The 26,386-nt window shown below is 43.1% G+C and overlaps 1 long non-coding RNA gene across 1 annotated transcript; it reads right to left on the bottom strand.

Moving 5' to 3' along the window:
• Window positions 1-1,595: 1,595 nt before the first annotated feature.
• On the bottom strand, window positions 1,596-26,085 carry LOC117824951. The gene is made up of 2 exons (XR_004633751.1): window positions 26,031-26,085; window positions 1,596-1,796 (listed from the first exon to the last, which is right to left on the bottom strand). It is a non-coding gene; the product is annotated as an uncharacterized LOC117824951 (long non-coding RNA).
• Window positions 26,086-26,386: the final 301 nt, after the last annotated feature.

Here is a 26,386-nt window from a genome sequence, read left to right as displayed (position 1 = left end):
TTAAACTGGTGTGTTTGTAGTTTCCGCTTGGTAAGAATACACATCTCACATGAAACCGAGCTGGGAGCAGAGCCACATGATGCTTCTTAAAGGACATCCATCAATAGATGTTGGAGGATGACCTTGGCTAGTATTGACCTGGTGTGCATGGAGACTATCACGTTGCCAAGATTGTGTCAGGTTGTCTTGAAGTGTATGAAAGCAGTGTTTTGTATCATCAAAGAAACCTCAGACCTTCAGGTCAGGCTGTTGCTTTGTTCGAGAATCTGCTGCAACATTTAAAAGTTGGCGCTCCAAAAAGCAAGGGACTGCTTCCCTGCACAAAGCATGCTTGATACACAGCGAGGCCAACTCGTCTAAAAGCTTTCTTTCCTCATGAGGTCTTAATCATGCATTCAAAGAAAACAGTGTTATATATTCAGTAAACAAATCTTGTGAAGAGCTAGTTTGATTGTAAAGAGTCTATCAACGCTACTAATCCTGAGCTCAACTATAGCACCAGTAGCTAGCAGCATAATAGGCTTCACAGCTGCACAGGGACTGCATGTTCTGGACTCTGTTGAACCCAATGGAAGGGTAACACTTTACAATAAGGGTCCCTTAATTAGCGTTAGTAAATGCATTATTAAGCATTAATTAACAGTTTAATAATAGTTTAATAACCGTTATAATGTATTACCTAACATTAACTAACACATTAGTTAATGCATTAATAAGCAGTTAATTAATGTCCACTGCTCAGGGCTAATTGATACATTATTAAGCATTAATAAAAGTTACAAAACTTAATTAGTTAACCATTAGTGAATGCTTTCTGGACCCTTATTGTAAAGTGTAACACATGCATCACTTAAGTAACACATTATAAATGCTAAACTGCCTCATAAGCATCAGCATAAGCGTGTGCATCACTTTTAAGTGTCCTCTGGAAACACTTCTGTTGTGTTGCTGTCTATTTGCAGCGCTTTTTTTAATGTGTAGTGTTGTTGTCTTTGCATCGCGTTTTCTAAATGCTGCGCATGTGTTGTCAAATTGATGAAGATGTTTTCTTAATTTTCTTGTGTTTTGTCTTTTTGCATGTGTTTTCTTAAGTTGCAGTGCTGTGAGCTCTCAGGGCCACCGTACTTCTCTGTGCCAGTTGAGATGTTATCTGTGATTATCTGTTTTATTCTAAATAAAATGTGTTAAATTCTTTATATGTGTTGCTTCAACTACATTTCAACTCATTTTGCTTCAGCGTATGTGTTACCTAAGAGATACATGTGTTACACTTTACAATAAGGGTCCAGAAAGCATTCACTAATGGTTAACTAATTAAGTTTTGTAACTTTTATTAATGCTTTATAATGTATTAATTAGCCCTGAGCAGTGGACATTAATTAACTGCTTATTAATGCATTAGCTAATGTGTTAGTTAATGTTAGGTAATACATTATAACGATTATTAAACTATTATTAAACTGTTAATTAATGCTTAATAATGCATTAACTAACGCTAATTAAGGGACCCTTATTGTAAAGTGTTACCAATGGAAGTCTAAAATCTTTCACCCAGTAGGAGACCGGAACAAACAAACTACATACCATGTGACCGGTGTACTCTAGTAATTTACAGAACAACGGCGGCTATTAAAGAAAGTCATTCAATGCAAACTGAGTGAGAGTTTGATGATGATGATGATGAGGTCCTCTCAGGATGACCTCCACTGTGAGGACGACTACAGCAGCTTCCTCTGTTCTTCAGAGTCGGTGTGATGACAGCTGTAAGTGCTCGGGCAGGAAGATGAACATTTTCTCTGAAAGAAGGAAGATTATTGCTCAGAGACGTAGAGGGTGGTCTCTTTACTGCTGTCACGCTGCCGTCTGCACTCTTTGTACCTTCTGTGCTTTCCTCTTATTTTCTAACAGAGTTTCACTTTTCCAGAGGACGGTTTATGTGCTGGGTAAAACGTATCATTGAGGACACAGACTTTGAAAAGCTTTCTTATAGAAAGAGAAATAATATTGTTTAGTAAAAAGGTGAAGTTACATGATGTCATGGCTCTTCTTCAAACATCCAACTCTGTGCTGAATTGAACCCTTAAGCCTGGCTGTGTTATTGCCTCAGGGTTTAACTGTCTCTGTCCGTTTGAGGGCAGGAAATTGCAAACAGTGAGAAGTTAATTTGGTCAGTATTATTGTTTGTTCTCGAGTCAGATAAAGATCTGCCCCGGGGTTTGTTGGGTTATTCCTTCACTTCTTTCTCCACCAGGTTTCATAAAACTCTGTCAGGTTGTTCCTGTGTTCCTGCAGAATACGTAACAATCTCTGGAGGACGTTACAACGAGGGTCTCAAACTTCTTTCAGGTTGGACATGTTTACGTTTTTGAGACTTGACCGTGGAGTTCAAAGTCAAAGAAGCCGGACGACATGTCTGACAGGGGACAGAAGTGTCAGGGTGTGTTCTCAGGGATCAGACCCAGAGCTGAGACAGAGACACAGTAGAAGTTTTGAGAAGGGGCTTGTTGGTGGTGTTCAAAAGCAGGTGTGGGCTGAGACGTGAGATGGCAGTGGAGAAGGAATAATCTGGCACTGAAGTGAGAGGAGGACCGGGTTTATGTAGAGGCAGAGATTAGCAGATTGCTGACAGGTGTGTCTCCTTGCAGCAGTGAGCCACACCTACACTAAGGAGGGGACACGGGCAGACAGGAGTGGATAAACAACAAAACAAGAGAGAGGAGAAAAACACCGTGACAGCTTGAGCCATGACAAGAAGTAAATAAGAATACATTTTATCTATAGGCACCTTTCTGGACACTAAAGCTCGCCTTACAACATACCAACAGTAAATCAATACAACAGAATAACAATGCAATACTAGAAAAGTGAAGTCATGATGAAAGTGAAAGTGAAGTCATTCCAGTCCCATAGAGACAGATTAAAGCGAGTAGTCTTGGTGGAAAAGGTGAGTTTTGAGGCGGGATTTGAAGGTGATGGGAGAGGTGGACTTTTGTAAGGCCTTGGAGAGAGTCCCAGAAGTGGGGGGCCGAGCAGCTGAAGGCTCTCGACCCCATGGTGGTCAAGCGAGCAGGTGGCAGGGTGAGTTGGGTGCAAGAGGAGGACCTGAGACTACGGTAGGGTGGGTGTGTTTGGTATGGAGGAGCTCAATGAGGTCCTGAGGAGCTCGGTTGTTGATGGCCTTGTAGGTTCTAATGGAGCTGCTGCAGGACAGGTGTGATGTGGTTGGTGGAGGGGGTTCTGGTGAGGATGTGGGCAGCAGGATTTTGAATCAGTTGAAGTTCATGGATGGATTTGTCTGGTAAACCAAAAAGAAGGGAGTTGCAGGAGTCTAGGCCGGAGGTGACCAGGGTGTGAACAAATAATGCTCCACTGTCTTCACCCTCCATAGTTTCTAACGGTGTCTTTTCCTGCCGTCTGCTTGGGCCGTCCTGATTGGATAAAAGTTTCCTGAGCCTAACCAACATGTCTGCTGTTGAATGAGCTTATACAGTATTTGCATTTACAGGACATCATTACAGAGAGGGACAAAGGACAGGTTCACCAGTGACACCAGAATCCTCCTTTTCTACAGGTAAACAATCTCTCTCTCTCTCTCTCTCTCTCTCTCTCTCTCTCTCTCTCTCTCTCTCTCTCTCTCTCTCTCTCTCTCTCTCTCTCTCTCTCTCTCTCTCTCTCTCTCTCTCTCTCTCTCTCTCTCTCTCTCTCTCTCTCTCTCTCTCTCTCTCTCTCTCTCTCTCTCTCTCTCTCTCTCTGTGGGGTTAAGCTCTCTGATGGGCGACTTCCTGTTTGTGTCTCTGTGGTTTTCTAAACCTGCTGGTTTTAAATCCACAGGTCGCATCCCTTTCCAGGTTGTTTCTTTGTGTGTTTGTGTGTGTGTGTTTGTGTGTGTCTGCATGTGCGTGTGTGTCTTTCCCTGCTGCTGACATCAAAGAAGCGCCACACTGATCCTCCCATCATGACACTAATGCCGCCTTCCCTCCATCCTCTGCTGACTCCTCATCTCCTCTCCTGGCCTCCTCTCATCTTAACCTCGCCCTCTTCTTCTTCTCCTCCTCCTCCTCATCCTCTCCGCAGTTGAAGTACCTTATCTATATTCTCTCTCATCCTAGCTGGCGTAGGCTTGGCTCTTGCTTTCTCCCCCCCCCCCTCCATCATCCCCTCCTCCTCCTCCTCCTCCTTGGTCCTCCCGTCTCAAAATAAGCCACATGCTCTGGATATGTGGCGTTTGGATCTGAGCACACAGCAGGAACATTGTATCTGGGATTAAGAGCAGTTCAGGACTTGTGTTTTTCACACAGCTTGCCAAGAAGGAAGCAGCAGGACACGGAGGAGCGGGCCAGAACCGCCTAACCCTGCACGTGTGTCTGATGGATGATCCTACAAACGAGTCAGGCTGCACTGATTTCACACTTAACACAGCCCAACCTCCTCCACAGCATCCACCTGCAGACCCTGACATGGTTTAAGATCTACCTTCCCCATTAAAGTTACTAACCATAGACCTTTCTGGAGTCCCTGAGCTCCCTTGTCTCGTAGGTTCCTCCTGCTGTGGACGTTCCAGACTCCAGCTGATACGGACGTGCTGGACTCCAGCGGCAACATCTACTACTACTCGTCTCATCACTATCACCGCTCCCTCTCTCTCTTATTCACCTCTATCCCTCTTTCCAGACCCAACATGGTCTCAGCAGATGTGTGTCTAACATGAGTCTGGTCCTGCTGGAGGTTTCTGCCTGTTAAAGGAAGTTTGTCCTCGCCACTGTAACTAGCTAAATACTGCAAGGTGCAATGCTCATGGTGGATTAATAATAATATTAATACTAATAAATTTCATTTATATAGCACTTTTTAAAAACAGTTTTACAAAGTTCTTTACAGAGTGCAAGACATAACGAGTGTAAACACTAAAGCACATGACAAAGGTGACGAGAGCTAAAATAAGTTAAAGCTGGGGTTGGTGTTCAGATTTAGATCCACTTTTTGTCATACTGGTTAAAATGATCTTTATGTCCTGATGGTAATCAATACATAATGTGTTCTTAAAAAAGAGTGAAGAAAAGCTGCTATCTACAGCCGGAGTAAACCTGGGAAAACACCAACCAATCACCGTTTTTTGGCTCCCCAAATTTTAAACCAATCAAATCCCGTCCTGTCGTTCTGCCCGCCTCCTGCGCGTTCATTTCCCCGGCGTGCACTCCTCCGAGTCCCCGTCTCCTGCCTCTATTTACTGCCCCTCTCGCTCCACCTCGGGCCTGTCCCCTCTGACCTGATGAGGTGCTTTGCTCAGGACTGTAGTCCGGATCAGAGTCTAAAAAGCTCTCACCAACAAGCAGAATAATTAATGACGTTCAGTAAGTCCTACAGAAATGTAGATGTACTGTAGCGTCTGTCAGGACGCTGTAGGGATGACGAGCCGATTGGTGAACACGTTGCTCTTTAATAACCGGTCACTGTCGGCCGTTACCACGCCAACCAACAAAACAACAATCAATGTTTGAATGAATGAAGAACTTCTCCTCTTGTCTCTCCTCTCTCCCGCTCACACACTCTACACCTCTCCTGATGCCTTCACTGACTGTCAACACTGTAGGAATTAAGAACATCTACACTGAACAGGTTTAACAAACAGTAGAGCTGTTACAGTGTTATATATGTGTTATAACTTTTCTCCTGATATCGTGTCACCAGGACAACTGGATAATGCTAGCATGATAGTTGTGAGTGCTAATAGCAGCCATGTTTGTTTGTGTTTTTAACTTTCACTATGAGAATGTTTTGGTGAGGACCGGTTTTGAATCAGTCACCATCATATGGTCGAGAATCAGCGGCGCTGGTGCATGTGAGCGGGGGTGTGTTGTTTTGGAGGAGCTCTGAGGGAGGAGGGGAGGGGTTAGACGGAGTCATGAGGAAATGCTACATTCAAATTCATGCTGGTTTTCTGAGACTGCCAACCCCAGCTTTAAGTAAAGACAATAATAAAAACCATGCAGAAATTAAAAATTCAGTGATGAGTTAAGAAATAAAAGCACATTTAAAAAAGTGTGTTTTTAAAAGAGATTTAAAAGAGGACAAGGATGTGGCTTGCCTGATCTCCTCCGGCAGGTCGTTCCAGAGTGACGGGGCCCTGACTGCAAAGGCCCGGTCACCTCTGCTTTTTAACTTCCTGACCTGCCGGAGGATCTCAGGCAGCAGTTGGGGACACACATTTTAAGGCATTCACTTAGGTACTCAGGGGCCAGTCCATTTATGGCTTTAAAAGCGAGAGTTAAAATCTTAAATTCTAAAACCAACAGGTAGCCAGTGAAGGGAGGATAAAATTGGTATGATGTGTTCCCTTTTCTTAGTGTGTGTGAGGAGTCTGGCAGAGGCGTTTTGGACTAACTGGAGTTTTGAGAGGTTGTGTTTGCTTCAGCAGGTCTAGAGTGAGTTACAATAATCTAATCAGGAAGTGATGAATGCATGGATGACAGTTTCTAGGTTATGGTGGATTAAGGGTTAAGACTGAGTCTTATCCTGTCTTGGTGTTCGGTCTCTGTTCATAGACCTGCTCTGTTTGTAAAAGCTTCTTGAGCTAACGTTTTTTGTGATTTGGCGCTATACAAATAAAGATTGATTGCTTGATTGGTCTCATCACTCCTCAAACTGCTTCATGTTCTGCAGCTGCAATTAACATTTCAATTAGAAACATTTGATATGCATTAATGAAGGTCTGCTTCTGCCCTTACTTTGTTTAAACCTTCATTTATTTATTCTTTAAACACCTTTAACATACAAATAAAGCTCCTTCCTGACTGAAGTCACACTGTCGTTAGCAGCCCTGCTTGCATCCTTGAATCTGACTCCTCTTAAAAATGTGAGAAAGCGTGGATATTATTAGAAGTGTTTCTCTAAGTTGTGATTCTTTCAGCTTCTTTTGTATATCTAAAGTTGTAAACATGCACTGCAACACATTTAACAACACTAAAGCTATTCCTGGGTTGTTACAGAGTGCTAATGTTCTGTTACAGTCGAAGCAGAAGCTGAGGGAACATCAGCACCAGACTTTCAGTGAAGGAGACTCTAAATCTGCTCTCACAGACTGGATGGTAAACCCTGACCACACGAGCACTTTGACCAAACCTACACACACTTAAAGAAGCAAGAGCACACACACAACCCCCCCACACACACACACACACACACACATTAGCCGTAAATTGCTGTTGATTCAGTCGAGTATACCGAGTGACTCTGAGTCACAGTCCCCCCCTCAGGCGCTCTGTGATTGGCTGGGACACATAAGGTTACGTGTGTGCATGCATGTGTGTGTGTGTTTGTGTGTGTGTGTGTGTGTGTGAGCTCTGCCCGAAACGCTCTAATAGTTCTTGATAAGCGTCAATCCAAACGGAGAGAAAGAGGGCAAAAATAAAGAGTGATCGGCTGCATGGACTGTAGGCGGGAGTCAGACTGCTGCTTCAGAGAGAGGAAGTGTTAGCTGCAAAAATATATAACAGAGAGAGATGGAGAGAGAGAGAGAGAGGCATGGAGGTGTGTTAAGAGAGAGAGATGTAGTAAATGTCTGCAGAAAAGAAAGACAGAGGTGGTTAGAGGAAAATTACTCCTCATTCTGACTCTCAGGAGGAAACGATGAGGAGTGTCCACATCAAGGAGAGCTGACAACCGTTCTCCTCACCGAGCGAGAGAGGCGCTCCTTAAATCTGAAAACACTCCATCGTCTGAACGTTCACTTCCATGAGTCAGATACTAAACTATTGATCTGAGACTGAAGGGAACACTTCTTTATTAGTCTCACTGTTGGTGGTTTTATGTCTGACGTCGGATGAAGTGGTCTCTGTGATGAGAGCAGGATCCAGAGCAACGGTCTGTTCTTTAGATTACTGCAATGGAGTCCTGTTCGGGGTACCCAGCAATGCTTCGGACCGGCTCCAATACGTGCAGAACTCAGCTGCCAGGGTTCTCACACACACCAAGCCTTAACAGCACATCACCCCCACTCTCATGCACCTCGTAAGTACTGCATCTCCTATAAACTCCTCCTCCTCACCTACAAATCCCTGCATGCCCTCGCCCCCGAATACCTGGCTGACCTCCTCCACCAACACACTCCATCCCAGAGCCTAAGGTCTTCGGACCTGGGTCTCCTCTCCATCCCCCGGACCAAGCTGCAGACCTTTGGGGACAGAGCCTTGAGTGTGGCAGCCCCTACTCTGTGGAACTCTCTCCCTCCTGACATCCGCAGCGCCCCAACCCTGGACACTTTTAAGAAAGCAGTCAAAATGCACCTTTTCCTCAAGGCCTGTCCCCATTAGATATCCCCACCTACCCCCCAGACCCCCTACCTGACCCTGTGAAGAGACCTTGGGTTTATTGTTATGAGCCCCACAGCAGTTACGATGAGTTCAGCGATTGGCTTCAGAAACAGATGGGTGACGTCACGGATACTATGTCCATTATCTTTACAGTCTATGGTTCTTTAGAGCAGGGTTTGTGGCCCACCACCCCCAAAATATAGGTGCCGATTAACTGCAGAGTAACCCTAACTCTAACCTGAACCTCAGGAGTCATCTAAAGAAAGGCAGAAAACTCATTTAAATGCATTTGCAAGGTTTTATTTCTAAATTAATCACTTTTTCTCCATCTCCATCTCCAACCCCTGCTGTAGAGGAAGGGTCTGCTGTTGAGTAATAGCAGACTCTGTGCTTTCTAAAGAGCCATCAGAACCTTTTATTTAATACAGCTGTGCAGTAATAAACCTTGGTTACATAATCAGTGGAAACAAATGATGAATAAATAACCGAGGCAACGGCCAGTCAGAAACTTCTCTGTTGTCTGTTTTTGAGTCTGCAGCCAGACGGCAATTTAAAGCTTTTAATCCTTCAGAAAAACTCAGAAAATATGATTTGATGCTCAGTTTAAAGATCTGCAGAAAGAGACAAGCATTGGAATTGGACATATATTGATTTCTGCATATCTCCCCAAGGAGTATGTTGCAGCTGTTGTAGCTTTCATACGACTGCAAGCTGTGGGAGTCTACTGTAACAATCCCAAACAAACTTCTTGGTCACAGTTTCAAATCAAGACCCGGGTGCAGGAACAACGAGGCGACACTTAAAGATTTCAACAACAGCTTCAAGTACAGATGTGACTGAGAGTGTTTCATCACTATTGATCAATTGTTTAGATCCTCTTCACTCTAACAGCAGAGTCGGTGTGTGTGTGTGTGTGTGTGTGCAGCAGCGTTGGATGGATGGATGGATGGAGGTCAGCACAGATCGGAGGTATTTCCATCTGAAAGTGCTGCCTCGTCTGTTTTGATTTCCCAGGATTGAGAGAGGATGAAACCAACATCCATTTACATTTCAGCTGAAGCTTTCATCTACGGTGAGATCAGTCGTGCCTGTGCAGACATATTTTAGTGTTCTACCAAAGGGTGTTTTAACAGAACACACAGCTGTCTCGTATAGGATCCAGCCTGACCTCTGACCCCGAGGCCTTCACCTGAGAGACAATGTATGTTGATACAGTTCTCTTAAAGGTGCATTTCGACCAAGAGTTCCCCCAGAACTAGATTGTGTTGTAGATGGTGCTATATTTCATCACAGATGGATTCACTGAATCAACACGTGAGAGGAGATAAGCGCGAGTAGCAAAGACGTTTCAACACGGCTTTAAAATCCTTTTGAACTCAAAAAGCCGTGATCGCAGAGATCGGCCGGTGTTTTGGTTTAAACAGCGACCCTGTTAACTGGAGACTCTCAGCCGGATGCATCCCTCATAAACGTCTTTAGACCATCATTAAATATCTGATGAGGATATTTTGAAATCTTAATAAAAACTAAACTAGTTTGCATTCCCAGGAACTCCCTCTGTGTTTCAACAGCTGTGTAAACTCCACAAACACTGACACGCTCAGCTGAAGGTCTCCAGTTTACAGGGTCACTTTTAAAACCGGAACACCGGGAGGAGAGACGCATTCACGGTGGGCTGAGAGAAGACTACTGTTACAAGCTGCTAAATCAAGAGTATCACAGCTTCTTCTTTTGAAAAGTACACACACATACAAACAAGATAGAACAAATAAAAACTAATGAAAGAAAGAGAAATCAAGTGAATCACAGATGGAAAAAACAATGACTGTGAATGGTTTTTGGAAAAATTGAAAAAAAAAAAAATTGGAAAAAAAAAATTGGGAAAAAAAATTGGAAAAAAAAATTGACAAAAAAAAAATTTGAAATTTTTTTTTTGAAAAAAGATATTTGACAAAAAAAAAAATGACAAAAAAAAAAATGACAAAAAAAATTTGAAAAAAAAAAAAAATTGAAAAAAAAGTTGACCCGGAAGTCTGTGTTTCAACAGCTGTGTAAACTCCACAAACACTGACACGTTCAGCTGAAGGTCTCCAGTTTACAGGGTCACTTTTAAAACCGGAACACCGGGAGGAGAGACGCATTCACGGTGGGCTGAGAGAAGACTACTGTTACAAGCTGCTAAATCAAGAGAATCACAGCTTCTTCTTTTGAAAAGTACACACACATACAAAAAAGATAGAACAAATAAAAACTAATGAAAGAAAGAGAAATCAAGAGAATCACAGATGTGTGTGATGTTATTGTGGACGGAGGGAGGAATAAAAACACTGAGGTTAATCTACCAATCAGACACCTTCAGCATTGCAGGCCCCGCCCCCCGAAAGTCCTGGGACCTTTGAAAAGTACTACCCCCAATGCAGGGGCTTTTTAGGGGGGAGATTATCTACCTCTGCAGTTGAAAATGCCTTTATCTAGTAGTTTGCAACAGGTAGAGAGACAATGCACTGTACAGTTATGAGAGAGAGAGAGAGAGAGAGAGAGAGAAAGAGAGAGAAAGAGAGAGAGAGAGAGAGAGAGAGAGAGAGAGAGAGAGACAGAGAGAGGGAGAGAGAGAGAGAGAGAGAGAGAGAGAGAGAGAGAGAGAGAGGTTGCATACCTAATAATGGAAATGAGAAAGTGAGAAAAAATGAAGAGAATCAAGAGAGAGCAGCAAGGATGGCGGGGACAGGAAGGGAGGATGGCAAACGACTACTGATGTAGCTGCAGCAGAGAAGCACTGCTGACACACACACACACACACACACACACACACACACACACACACACACACACACACAGTCATACTTCCGTTGGGCAAGCAAGTAGAGGGGGTGGGTTATCAAAGGCTGATCAGTGTTGTGATGAATACTGATGCTGTGATCTACCACTTGCTCAATCACACACACACACATATACGCATGCACACACACACACACACACAGATTGAGGTGAGATGGACGCAAAAAGAAACAGAACTGAAGAAAGAGGAGAAATTACGAGGAGAAGGAATCAGAGAAAATGAAAAATGATGAATTTTTAAAAGTAGCTATAAAGAGAAAGCAGCAGTCAGGACAAAAACGGGGAGAAGTAAAAATAAAAGAGTTGAAGAAAAGAGTTTGAGGAAGGTAAGAAAGGAGAAAGTGAAGAGGAGGGAGGATTAAAAGGAGCTTTAAGAGAGGAGGAAGGGGACAAGGTTGAGGAGAACAGTGTAAAAGGATTGAATTTGGCCAAAGAGGAGGACAATGAGGAGATGAATAAAAGAAAAGAAAAGAGAGTGGTATGAATTAAGCACACAAGAGGGAGAGCAAGAAGAGGAGGTAAAGAGAATGGATGATAGGAAATGAACGGAGACAAAGTGAGCTTCAAAGAAGACGCGGAGTGGGAGGAAGGAGAGGAGAGGTGAGGAGAGGATAAGTGTAAGGGAAGGAGGGAATGAGTGGAAAGGAGGATGATAAGGAGAGACAGGAGAAAGAGAAAAGAGGAGAGAGAAATAAGACTGAGAGGATAATGGAGAAGAAGAAGACAGAAGGTTAAATTAGGAGAGGAAAGGAGGATGGGTTTCTCTCTTCTCTGTGCAGGAGTCTCATCTGTTCTCTGGAGGATTCTCTGCTTAAATGGACACACACACTTTCAGAACCACACACACTCACACTCACACACACACGTCTCTCTTCCTCCTCCCTTGAATACTAACTGCCTCTCAGTCTCTCCTCTGTCAGTTGACTGTGTTTGTGCTCCAGTTTAAATCTGAATGGTGACTGTATTGATTCAAACACCTTGTTGCTCAAACTAAAGGGAACATGGAGTAAATCATATCAGCTCCAATACCTGATCAGATTACAAATGATTCTCTGTTGATGTTTATTTTCCTACACGGTCACTTTGAGCATATTTAAGACACACTTCAAACTCCTCCTAACTTCCTTCCCTGCCTCCTCTCAGTCTTTGAACAGACTTTAAAGGATTACCTACCTTCTGCTCACTTCATGTTTGCAGAAACTTCATGCTGCATGTCTTTATTTGTTGAAAATGTTGGGAGTGTGCACCAAAAACCATGCCTGGAATATAGATCCTGCTACCAGTGTGCAGGACTGCAACCTCTGTACATGGGGCACCTGCAAACTGAGCTACACTCGCCCCGTTATGGCTCCTTATAAGGGTATGGTGGAAGTCCTGTGTAACTATGTCACTGGAGTGGTTGTTTTTTGGGGCTACAATGTCTTGCAAAACCCGAACACACCAACTGAATGCACCTTTGTCACCCTGCAGATGACTGAGGTTCAATCAGGAGAGAAAAGTTACTGAATTAAAGAAGAAAGTTGAAAGTTTTTCCTCCAGAGATGATGTGATATGGAGTTATGGTTATCCTCTTTAAGGCTTTAACTCTACGGGGAGTTAGGGTGATTGAAGGGTGTCTGCTCTGAGCTGCAGAATCTATCCTCCCTGTGGAGTCCAGACTCTGGTGGTGCAGCTGTTGGACTATGATATCATCTGAAGCTGATAACATGATGAAACTGATGAAGCTGCAAAGACTGGATGGTGATGGGAGGATGTTTGATGATGCTGTCTGAGGATGATGGGATGAAGAAGAAGCTATAGGACTGAGCGGTAATGGGGTTGAGGTTGAAGGTTGTTGCATGAATAAACTGGAGGAAGAGAAGCGACATGATAGGCTAAGAATGAGGGTGTGTTGCAGTGCTATTAGATTGATATGATGAGGTGACGACCACAGAGGATGAGTGAGCATGACAGTGCATAATCATGCAGGATGCATTCTTCCTGACTGAACTTCCACTGGAGCGTCATTTGCTGCAGCTCTGCTAACGTGCCTCTTTAGGTATGTCTTATAAAAATAGTACATCATTAAAGAAGAGTGATACGAGTAGTTCCATGCCTCTATGTTCTCAATAACATGAGCGTGCATAATTGGATTAGATGCATGTAACAGTGAATCATCTGCATACAGTGACATCCGGCCCTTCTTTATTGCTTGACTCTGTAGGTTTTGAAAACATGACAAGGGCTTGAGAGCTTTTCAGAGAGGTTCAAGTGAGAGTGCTAACAACAAGGAATGAAGAAGGATCCTTGATTTACCTCTTCAGAATAAAACTTTAAACATTATTAAAGAATGTCTTTATTAGGATCAAGAATCCAGATTGATCTAGGATAAATAAAGTCAGGCTTCTCCTCCTGAAGTACGTTTTTGAGTTGGACAGTCAGACTTAAAGGTGACATATCATGCAAAATGGACTTTTTAATGGTTCTCTACCTGAAATATGTTTCCCTGTCTACAAACCCCCCGAGAATGAAAATAATCCATTCTGCCCCTGTTGTGATTTCTCCACCTTTCTGTAAATGTGTGCTGAAGCCAGCCGTTTCAGACTTCTGTGTTTTTGTTACGTAACAACAATATCCGGTCTGTAACAGGAAGTCAGAGCTCGAAGCTTGTTCAGCCCATAGACTGTATAAAATACAACTCAACCCCTCCTCCGTTTTTCATTCCCTGCACACATGTGTGCTAACAAGGAGCTTAGGAGGGAGGCATGCTAGTTGTAGGCTGTCTTAATAAACACAAAGGTCGCTTTGACTCCCCACGTCTGCAGATTTGAAGATCTAGTGGATGATTTTTATTTATCATGGATAAGTGCTAGCGCTAGTTAGCATAGCCACATAGCTACATGTTCATAGCTGTAGCTGTAGCTGTAGCTGTAGCTGTAGCTGTGTACCAAGACACACGTCGACATACTGACAAATAAAACAACAAGAAACACTAAATCTGTGACCAATCCTTCAGAAAAGGTCCCGCTGCCTTTCTGGCAGAGGTCGGTTTGACTCCCCACGTCTGCAGATTTGAAGATCTAGTGGATGATTTTTATTTATCATGGATAAGTGCTAGCGCTAGTTAGCATAGCCACATAGCTACATGTTCGTAGCTGTGTACCAAGACACACATCGACATGCTGACAAATAAAACAACAAGAAACACTAAATCTGTGACCAATCCTTCAGAAAGGTCCTGCTGCAGGCGCCTCTCCGTCAGGATCAGATTCTGGATCAGATTCAGAGGGTTGAAGTAACGCGGGTCTGTGAGCAGCCGTGTATATTCAGCCAACATGTAAACATTAGATCAACGCGCTGGACAGCCGATGCACATCAACTTCCTGAGGGGGCGTGGTCAGAGAGAAAACAGACTGTTCTGAGGAGGACTGAAGAAGAGAGGGTTTTTCAGGCAGACCAAATCTGATTTCAAAGTGTTTTTTTGAGCATAAACTTTAAAGACATGTTTAGGGGACCTCTTAGACCAATATATGTTGATGAAAAAAGCGTGATGTGTCACCTTTAAATTTGATTTGGAGAAGTAAGTTTTTCTAAAGCTATCAGGTCCAAATCTGATCAAACTGTCCGAGCTGCCATCTCAGGACAGTTTGAAATAATTAGCACCCAAGATTTTCTCTCTCTATTCTAACTGTACTAAAACATAATAGAGCCTAATACAATTTGAAGGGGTTTTGCATCCTAATGGGGGGTTTTAACGTCATCTTATTTTAAGATTCTTTTATCCATATCAAGTCATAAAACATCATCTCAAGACTGCATGAGAAAAAGCATGGGTAGATATAAGAAGCTTAGCAGTAAATCTTTATTCATCATCGGTAGAAACATCATCATGAGACTTAAAAAAATCATTAATAGAGACTCCAGATTTCTGTTTCTCAAAACAAGGAGAAAGTTGTCTTCTTACTGAAGAGCAAATCAAGAATCAAGAACAAGAGGTCTGTCTGCAGATTGTGATGCCTGGTTGCACCACATAGTGCTGAAAATGTAATGCTGCACATCCCACCATGCATCAGCACCATCTACCCATGCACTGTCTTCCACTAACGGGCAAGTTCCACCAGATCCAGAAGCATCAATCTCAACAGAGCAGATGGAGCGGGACAGGAAGTCAGGTTTCACCAATACAAAATGAAAACATCCAGTTCCTTTTCAGAATAAAACACTCTGTGTTATCAGGATCAGAGACGGACTGGACACAGATCTGGTGGAAGTCCTGTGTTATCCAGAGAGACTCACAGCAGAGCCTGCTTCACAAGACCCCCCTCTCTCCAGCCCCTGAAGGGTTTCCTCGCTAGGTGGAACATGCAACCTCTCCACCATCTTTGGGTCAAATCTGGGATCTCCTTTCAGATGGATGTGCCTTGAAATCTCTGAAGGAAGACACCCAGGAAGAGTCCTAATCAAGTCCCCAGAACACCACAGCTGGCTCCTTCAGTGCAAAGTATGAGACGCTCAACTTGAAGCTCCACAATCTCATTTTCTGGGTCACTACTACGTCCATGTGTAGGTTATAATAAACTGAAAGGTCATTAAATCAAAGCCCAGCAAAGCAATGAGAGTGAGCAACACATAAATCAGCTGTCAGATTTGTTTTTGATGACCCATGAATCATGTGTTCAAACCCTCATCCTACAGTCATGAGCTGCGAGGAGTGATCAGTGATGAGTGATGAGTTTCCTCCAGGGGACTAGAGACCCCCGAGGGCAGCCTCCCGGAGATAACCTGAGACGTATGTGAGCATATAGGTTAATGAGGAGCCCTCAGGTCTCGTGGAGAGTCCACGTCCTGAGCCGCATGCTTCAGAGCATCAAGGACGTGAAGTGAGATGCAGCTTCAGTGTGTCGTGAGAGAGATGAGCGCTGATATGAGACAGAGAGAAGATGTGTCAACGTCACACAGCTCGTGATTTAAAATAAAAGGAAGGAAAAAAAGAGGCATGTGTTTGTTTGTTTAAGTGTGTGTGTTTGTGTGTGTGTGTGTGTGTGTGTGTGTGTGTGTATGTGTGTGTGAGAGAGAGATAAGCACAGAGCGTCAATGGGATGTTCCTCATCTCTATTGTCTGCAAGGCCCAGTGTGTGTGTGTGTGCATGTGTGTGTGGTGAGGACAAGCATTTGTATTTATATGATAAGGGCAGCTCATGAAAGGATGTGTGCATGTGAGTGATAAGGAATGTGTGTGTGTGTGTGTGTGTGTGTGTGAGTGTGTGTGCATGTGCGAAATTGAAATTGTTTCAGGTATTAAAGACGCAGGGATGTATGTACCACATCACTGCACTGGTGTGTGACTGTGGTTATGAACAATTTGTGTCTATGATTGAATATATATGAGTGTGTATATATGTGTGTGTGTGTGTGTGTGTGTGTGTGTGTGTGTGTGTGTGTGTGTGTGTCTGTGTGTGTGTGTAGGCAGGTACAGCACTGCAGCTCATCTCAGCTGTCCACAGGGTGCAGAAGGCACAGCAGTCTAGCCACCCACACACACTGCCTACGTCACACACACACAAATGTGCACATATAAAATCACCTATCAAATCCATCACACGACAAAACACACACACACACACACACACACACACACACACACACACACACACACACACACACACACACACACACACACAGACACAGACACAGACACACACACACACACACACACACACACAGATATAAATATAGTCTGTAGCTGAGTGGACAGATGGACTGAAGCTCACTCACTGCTGTCATCAATGTCAAAATTAAACCATGTATCTGAATCTGAGTGTGTGTGTGTGTGTGTGTGTGTGTGTGTGTGTGTGTGTGTGTGTGCACGTGTTTATATGAGTGTGTATCCACCTGTTTCAGTATGAAACCTATTAGATGACTCATAGGGGGTCGGGAGAGGGGGTCACAAGGGAGAGCTGGAGGCAGAATAACACCGTCTGGACTGTCACCAACACCCGCCTTGTCACACACACATGCACACACATACATGCATGCACACACACACACACACACACACACACACACACACTCTGACAAAATGATAAGTATAATAAAAATGTTAAACGTTAATGGAACAGCTCCACCAGGACTCTTTAGTTGCTTGAACTGACTTCACTTCATTTTAAAAATCAAACCTAATGTCCGTCAATAAGGAAAAGACTTCCTGTTGTGAGGTCTTGAGGCGTCCCAGACGTGGCCTTTACTGTCATTCACTTTGGCACACTACACATATATCAGGGGCCAACCAAGCAGCAACCTCTGGCCTTAAAAATATGAGTCCAATGCAGAAGTGCTGAAAACTGCAGATCATGCAGGATCCGCTTGAGGCTGGCTCCAGAAGAACCAGAAACCACATACACACCAATTCAAAGAGGCGATCTTTACAGCAGAAATAAACATGTTTACAGCCTGGTTCAGAAGACCAGTGGAGTCTGGATAGATCATTTCTGATTTCTTGGGTGATTTTTTTCTAATACTGCAATTTCAAAGATATTAAGATTACTAGTCTTCCTATGAGAGGAACAGCTGACTTGATTGACAGGTGGGAACACTGTAGCTGTTGGCGAGGAGGCTCAAAGCCCGCCTCTTTACGTCACACTCACCCACAGCAGTTTTGTTGAGTTCAACTTTTCCAATATGGCTGCCGCCGCCAACGATTGGCCTCAAAACAGTGCTTCAGAAACAGATGGGTGACGTCACGGATACTACCTCCATTATTTATACATTCTATGGGGTCAACATGTCCTAAATCCCTGCATTCAAAAGATTGGATCATAATGTGCTTATAACATGTTGTTTGACCTTGAAATTAGGGGCGGTGTGATTACAACACAAAGAAAGGAAGAGGCGGTGACCCAGCTTTGACATGGCTGCTCTTCAGCTTCTCCTCACTGCCCAGTATCAGCACTAAATACTCATAAATTAAGTTTGACCCATGCTTAAAGAATCATCACTCTATCCCTGATCAAACTCAAAAGATGACTCCAGCTTCTGTTTGAGTCCTTCTGCCTCATCCTTGGTAAGAACTGCATCATGCAGCTTCAACAAGACTGTCTGTTTGTCCCGTTGTTCTTTTTGTTAGGTTTTGTTAATCTAATAACATTCAGCTCATTTTAAAAACAATTGGCAATTTATACATCCATCTACATTGATTTAAATTACATTCACTGTCTGCTGATGTTGTCCTAACGTTACCTTCCTCTCCTGTTCATCTTAACGTCTCATAAGGTTTCAAAGTGCTATGTTTTTTTCTCCTCTCTAGGACTGTGTGTGTAATGAAATTCAGATTAATTAGCTGTAAATCCTCAGTATATAGAAGCGCTGTAATTGAATTCGAAGAGTTTGCACTATAAATAAATGAAACAGAGATAAATCGAGTGAATCGTGTTTCTTTGAAAGTGTCTGCAGTCGAAGGAAATCAAAGCAGAAAGGATGAATTCATTTTTCTTACACTGATGATTTCTTACTCATAGCTCAGTCGATACCTGTTCAATGACACCTGAGGATCTCAAAACATCAACAACTTCCTCCGGCCTTCACATCTAAATTAAATCTGTGAGATTGAATTTTTCTCAGAAGTGAAGAAAAGTGTGTGTGTGTGTGTGTGTGTGTGTGTGTGTGTGTGTGTGTGTGTACACTAGTTTGTGAGTAAGAGAAGGAAAACAACTTTAAGACAGAGGATCAGAATAAGAGAGCTCACTGATATTCTGTCTCTAAAGGCTGATTTAAACTTCTGACGGCGTAGGCTACGCTGGGGGTCCATGTAGCTCCCGTAACCACACAGAGGCCTACACATGTCGCTGACGTGCACCTCCTTCAAAGTGTAACTACCTGTAGAATCGACGCGGACTGCAAGCCCTGTGATTGGTCCACTCGGCGGCTTTATTTCCTGCATTTACAGCACTTCCAGGATCCCCGCTCATCGTCCGTGTATTTCCTCTCCTCCTCTCTATTCTTCATGTAATCATGTCTGTATGATAAACAGCAACATGTATCAGCTGTAGATTAACAGAACACGCTCTGAATCTCTGAGGAAAAGGAAACAGAGATCGTAGCGGGGCTGGAAGCAGGCGACCGGCTATCAGAGAGACCACACTGCCCTGGGGGAGTGTTTCAGGGGGAGGATTGCTGCGGGACACGGACACATTGACGCACAAGTATGTGGTGCTCATGTCTGCGTCAGCCCCTGCTGTGTAGAGGAGACGCAGAAGTTTAAATCAGCCTTTATACCCCTTTTTGACCGAGGCAGTTTCTCAATTGAGAACCGGTTTTTCGTGTTTGGACTGCGAGTGGCTCCAACTCTTTGCTGGTCTAGAACATAGACTCTCCGCCTCTTCCCGTTGTACGGTTCTGAAGCCAAAAAAACCCGCTCCTGGGCGCCGCTGAAGTATCTGATAGGAAATAAGTAACTGACGTAAAATAAGTCAAGGAGAAACCTATGCTGTCCCAGACATTCAAGGAATTTTGTTTGAGACCCCCTTCCAATTTAGTGACGTGCATGGACAAGGTTTGTAACCATTAGGCTAGCAGAGCCCAGGAGGGTATAATAAATAACTAGAGACCAAGGTAAGTTTGGGCTTGGTAGTAGGCTATGTCATTGGTTCGCAGTCCTATAAAAGGTGCTGGTCAACAGCATTCTGGGAGTCAGCAGATTTGCAGAGCTGTTCTCCCAGGCATTGTTTGATACTGGTATTGTTCTCTTGTAATAAACGTATTACTATGCAAGCAAGCCAGCGTCACGAAGATTCCTTCTGCATCTACACATCACGGGCGGTCAAGATACGACACCTCCATTGTGCAGCCAGAGCCTGTGAAGCCACTGTAACAAGCTCCGCCCTACAGCGTAGCATCACAAGACGCTGTGTGTCCTTTGGAGTTTCGGTAACACTTTATATTAACTACACACTTTTAAGCATTAACTCATCATCTGTAAAGCAGTGTTCATACATTAATACTCATTTATATATCATGTACAAACACAGTTATAAATGCTTTATTATTCATGAATATGACTCTCTATAATGTGTTAACTAGCTCTTTGTTCATACTTTATAAATGATGGATTCACCAAATACAAATGAGCTATTATGGTCATTATAAAGCAGTTATAAACTCATTTACAGGTTATGATTCTAACATTTAGTAAGGGTTAGTGAACACCTTATTACATAGCAAATTATGATTAATCAAGGTAGTCACAAAGGACTTATAAGCTGCTTGTTCATGGTTTTGTGAGCTGATCTAAAGTGAGGACTTTTTACGCTTTACAAAGAATTCATTAATGAGATTTATATGGTGGCCCTGAAGTGCAAATCACAACTGCATATCAGAAAACACAATGGCATTAACCAAACTGGAAGAAGGTACATGACTGAGTGTACCTACTTCTTCTGGTGCAGTTGTGTTTTCTGATTTGCCGTTGTGATTTGCACTTCAGGGCCACCGTAGTTTAAGACCAGCAGCACCTTAAAACACAGAAGTTATTGTTCAGTTTTTCAGCTGCATTTTAACTTGTGTTTACAAATGGTTTTATACAGCCAGCGTTTAAATGTTACTGTGTCTTTTTATATATTTAATATGTTATATTTTATTTGAGTTTTTCCACTGTGAGCACTTTAAGTTTGAGAGATTTCAGTTGCAGAGTATTTTAAGTTCATATGAAGAGTTATTTTGATAAACGTGGTTTTATACAGAGGTTGTTTCCTCTTAATAAATACAAGTTTAAGTCCATGTGTTGTGTCTGTTTCCTTATTCTGTTGAATCAATATCTGTGACTTCTGTGTTTTAAGGTGCTGCTGGTCTTAAATCTCATTAATGAATTATTTGTAAAGCATAAAAAGTCCTCACTTTAGATCAGCTCACAAATCCATGAACAAGCAGCTTATAAGTCCTTTGTGACTACCTTAATTAATCATAATTTGCTATGTAATAAGGTGTTCACTAACCCTTACTAAATGTTAGAATCATAACCTGTAAATGTGTTTATAACTGCTTTATAATGACCATAATAGCTCATTTGTAATTGGTGAATCCATCATTTATAAAGTATGAACAAAGAGTTAGTTAACACATTATAGAGAGTCATAATCATGAATAATAAAACATTTATAACTGTGTTTGTACATGATATATAAGTGAATATTAATGTATGAACAATGCTTTACAGATGATGAGTTAATTATTAATTAATGCTTAAAAGTGTGTAGTTAAAATAAAGTGTTACTCCACGGCGGCTGTGAATCAAAGGAAACAGGAAGTAAAACCTGTTTTTTAAACTCTAATAACCAACGAAGAAGAAGCTGTTCAGGAAAAAGAGGACTTGAACACAAAACAGTGAAATACTAACTACATATCACCACAGCATACGGATGAGAGAAACATTCATAACACCTGTATTTATTTTTTTAAGTGTGACTGCAGCCTCATTCAAATGAATGGGGGTGACAGAGTTTTTGACCTATACTGCAGCCAGCCACCAGGGGGCAGAAGCTTTGGTGGAAGCTTCACTTCCAGCTGAGCGAGATGCACCCCTGGTCTAGAACCGCAAACTGCTTACGTCAGGGGCGAGGGGCGGGTGGCGGGGTTGCCGTGATCAAAAACACAAACCAAACGTGTTTCCTTCATCGTCCTGCAGCCAAAAAATAAAAGAGACTGATGGATTCCAAGGCAAAGCAGCGGTCAGCCGAGGAGACAAGCTGCTGTTGTCCGTCATTGTTGTTGTTGTGAGCGAAAGTTCATGCTAGCCCAGAAATACAACCTGGTTCACGTTGGTTGAAAAGAGGTAAAACTGTCATCAAAAAACAAACTGAAGGTTGCGTTCGTGTCAGAGGTCGTCCCATCAGCTCTACAGTCTCACTTCAACACACTGAGAGCCAATCAGTGGAGTCTGCTGAGGTAGAATGTTTTGATGAATTTGGCCTTTAAAATGTTCCAAACACAAACAAACCTGAATATCTGAAAGCTCACACTCTCAGTGGAATATTTCAGATTTAATCAAACACAAGGTGACAGGGCGCTTCTGGGGAGGCTTTGGTGCTAAAAAAGTTCTTAGTCATCACGGAGGATTTTCTGTCTTTTTTTAAATGTATCAACAGGAGCTGAGGATGAGGCAGCGTGTGATTAATAAGAACAGGCCTGCAGGGAGACCCCTCACAAACTTGTGTCTATTCTGGATGTGATTTGAATAACAGCCAGGCCTGCTGCGCCTCCCACACCAGAGCGACTGTGGGCCGAGCCTGTCAGTGTGAATGTGGTATAACTACAGACCACAAACGGTGAGAGACAACTGAGAGGCAGGAGCCAAACACCCCCACCTGCTCACACACACACATACACACACACACACAGAGTCTCTGTTGTCTCATTAGATTGTCCTTCAGCTCTTCCGCTGCCATATTTGAAGGAGCTACATGTTAATGTTCATTGATTGATTCATCATCAGCACACAGGGTTTCAAGCTTTATATATTGATTTCTATAAATAACCATGAAGACAGAAGGGAAGGAAGCAACTGCTCTCTTAGCTTTAGGTTACAAATATAACTAAAAGATTTAATCATACGTTTTCCATGTTTGTACGCTGAGAATGCAGATTTGGCAAAGGAAGACTTCTGGGTTCAGGGGCCTTTACTACAAAGAAGGTTTTAGCAGATCTACAGTATCTTTCAGTCATGCAGCTTCACTTTCCAGTCTCAGCAGATGTGTGCCTAACACGGGACTTCCACCAGATCCGTGTCCGGTCCGGCTCCATGCTCTCTCGTCCGTCAACACCCACCAGTTGCAGAACCAGGAACGCCAGACAGCTGGAGTCATGTGACCGAGGTTTCCCCTGCTGTAATCACTGAATCAAGGATTCTCCTCCTCCTCCTCCTCTCCTCATCCATGTTGTCTTTCTGGTCCTCTGAAAACCTCTGACCTGTTGACTCCAGGCCTGGCTCCGCTCATCATGACTTTGGTTTGTTGTTGTAGTTAAGTGAAATACGATCTGGTGATAACACAGAGTGTTTTATTCTGAAAATTAACCGGATGTTTTCATTTTGTTTTGGTGAAACCTGACTTCCTGTCCCGCTCCATCTGCTCTGTTGAGATTGATGCGTCGTGCTCCGGCATCCGGCAACAAATATAAGTCTTGTGTATCTGATCCGGAGGACTCCGACCTGCTGGATCAGAGACGCAGCCGGAACGCAACAGAGCGGATCCAGTGGAAGTTAACACATTGACTAGAATAGAAACCTATCAGATCTGGTGCTGTGACGGATCAGAGACGGACCGGATCGGACACGAATCTGGTGGAATTTGGCCGTAACATGAGTCTGGTCCTGCTGGAGGTTTCTGCCTGTTAAAGGAAGTTTGTCCTTGCCACTGTAACTTGCTAAATGCTGCAAAGTGCTCTGCTCATGGTGGATTAAGATGAGATCAGACTGAGTCCTGTCTGGGAGATGGGACTGGATCGGATCCTGTCTTGAGGCAGACACCCTCTCTACTTTTAAGAGTAGGCTTCAAACTTTCCTTTTTGATAAAGCTTATAGTTAGAGCTGGATCAGGCTTGGACCAGCTCTTAGTTATGCTGCTATAGGCTTACACTGACACAGTGGGATCCTGTCTTTCCCTCTCTCTCCTCTCTCTGCCTGTCTCTCACTTTAACTCTTCCCGTCCCATTAAAGTTACTAACCATAGACCTTTCTGGAGTCCCTGAGCTCCCTTGTCTCGTAGGTTCCTTCTATCCGTCTCCCCACTATCATCTCTCTCTCTCTTCATCTCCCTCTATCCCTCTCTCCAACTCAGTCTCAGCAGATGTGTGTCTACCATGAGTCTGGTCCTGCTGGAGGTTTCTGCCTGTTAAAGGAAGTTTGTCCTTGCCACTGTAACTTGCTAAATACTGCAAAGTGCTCTGCTCATGGTGGATTAAGATGAGATCAGACTGAGTCCTGTCTGGAAGATGGGACTGGATCTTATCTGGTCTTGATGTTGTAATTTGACAACATAGAAGTAAAGACTGATTGATTGATTGATTGATTGGTCATGGGAGCTGGATCTCAGCTTGAGTAGTTTCTATGAGTGCATTCACATAAAAAAGGGATGACCGATCACAGATAGAAACAAGGTTGTCGTCAGCATAACATCATATTCCACAAAGAGCAAACTATGACCTGAGAAATCTGTAAGAGTTCAGTTCTGTAGCTGCAGGTGGTCCCTGCTGGTTTGGGATTACCTTGGTTATAACTGGTGTATTTGTTAACATGTGTAAGACCGAGGAGTGAAAGATAACGTCCCAGCTCAGGATACGACCGCCGGGCAGGTACAGACTTCTGAAATCACGTTAGACTGATGTCCACCTGCAGCGGTTGTTGGGCTCATCTGAACATGATCACTGACTAATCTTGTTTTGTGTTCGGGTGCAGCCTGACTCCTCTCGTCTGATTCCTAACTTTGAAAACATTTCACTTTGGGGATTAATCTCAGCGGATAACAAAAGCCTGTAAGTGTTGTTTTCTCCCTGTTGGCTACTTTCTGTAATCATGGCTGATTTGCTTCAGATGCCATGAATCGATTTTCATTTTAAGCTCCGTGGTTTAATAATTCATACAGGATTACTCTCATTGATCCTCACACTGTTTACCTGTATTTCAGGTGCAGTGAAAAAAGTGTTAATGATAGGAATGAAGACACAAAGAGGACGGAGGGGGGGGAGAGTGAGATTTGATGGAAATGCAAGGGACAACATGAGTGAAGCAAACAATATGAAACACAGCAGCGACTCTATTTGCAAGTGAAAACATTTAAAGTCTGACTTATGATAATTTGTCCTCAGGCGTAAATTCTTAAAATGGATTTGGAGGTTTGGCTGTGCCCCTGTTTATTTATTCGGGGGGCTTTTTTAGTCCTATTTACTTTGAAGATAAATATGAAGGGAACAGAGCCGAGGCAATGTCGTCTGTAATAATTAAGGAGGATTTGAATGTTTGTTGTGGCGATGAAGAGAGCGGCTCTCTGCGCCGGGTTTAATCTCAGAGAAATGTTAAAGAGAAATATTTTAAACATGCAGGAGAGAACGGGGAGCACTTTAGTTTGGGGATGGGCTCTTCGCTTTGTGAGGTGAAAGGTTAATGAGGACTGGGGACTGAAGTTTCAGGGGTTTATTTGCAGTTATTTAGCATTTACTTATTTGTTGTGCAAAGAAAAGTGGAACTTCTGTCATGATCCTCATCATGGCAGCCCTCTCCTCTCCCTCTTTGTGTGTGTTTTGTCATTTCCCTGTCTGTTGCTCCTCCTCCTGTGTCTCTTCCCCTTGTTTGTGTCTTGTGGGTGAATGTGGGCGGGGTTTCCATTCTGCAGGCAGCACCAGGTGAAGCCACTCAATAATCAACCCTCTACTATAAATACTCCGGATTCTCTCCTACTCGTTGCCAGATCGTACTTCAGTTTTTCAGTGGTATACTGAGTCCGTGGCTCCTCAAACATGTTTTTGTTCTGCTTGTCTTTGTGTGTGTCAAGCTGACGTCCTTGTGTATTTTCATTTAGATTCAGAGTTTGCCGTGCATGCTTCCTGCTCTTGTGCTGATCGCTTCCCTGTCTGCTGCTGAACCTGCCTGCCTTTGCCTGAGCTCCAGTTACCCTCTGTGGAAGGACTCTGGAAAGAGGGACTGCTCCGCTCGTTACCCACGGCGCCATTACCACGGAGTTCACTCTGAATAAACACTTGTATTTTTCACAATCCAGCTTGCCTGAGTTTTGCATTTGGGTCCAGTCCTAGTGACAATCATAACAAGTTCAGCAGTAAAGTTTGTCTCTGGGAGAATCAGGGAAAGAGATATTGTTTTGTATACGTGCATATTCAACGTAGAGGCCGAGGAAGAGTGCCTACCTTATCTGAGATGTTGCCCTGCCCGTCTTTGTCTCTCCACACTTCCCCCCCGAACACATCAGCTCCTAATAAAATGAATAAACAAACAGATTTTCATTTCTGTCTCTTGGTGATTTTTAAATTTTGATTTACTGAACAGAAAATGAAAATCAGATTAACTCTGAAATGTCACTGATCCCTTTATGACCTTGTAAAAGAAAAATGTTTTGTGTCTCAGTTTAATTTTTGTGTTTTAAATCAGAAAATTGAATAACCAGGAGTGTTTGATTAGTCATATCTAATTCTGAAAAGAAATTCAATCCAAACCAGACATTTTATTATGACTGATGTGTCTATCTGTCTTTTGTTGTTTGTCT

The sequence above is a fragment of the Notolabrus celidotus genome, chromosome 14 (genome assembly GCF_009762535.1).
Source record: "Notolabrus celidotus isolate fNotCel1 chromosome 14, fNotCel1.pri, whole genome shotgun sequence".
Lineage (NCBI taxonomy): Eukaryota > Metazoa > Chordata > Actinopteri > Labriformes > Labridae > Notolabrus > Notolabrus celidotus.
The sequence above is the reverse complement of the archived record's forward strand: the minus strand, read 5'-3'. Positions and strand labels throughout refer to the sequence as shown.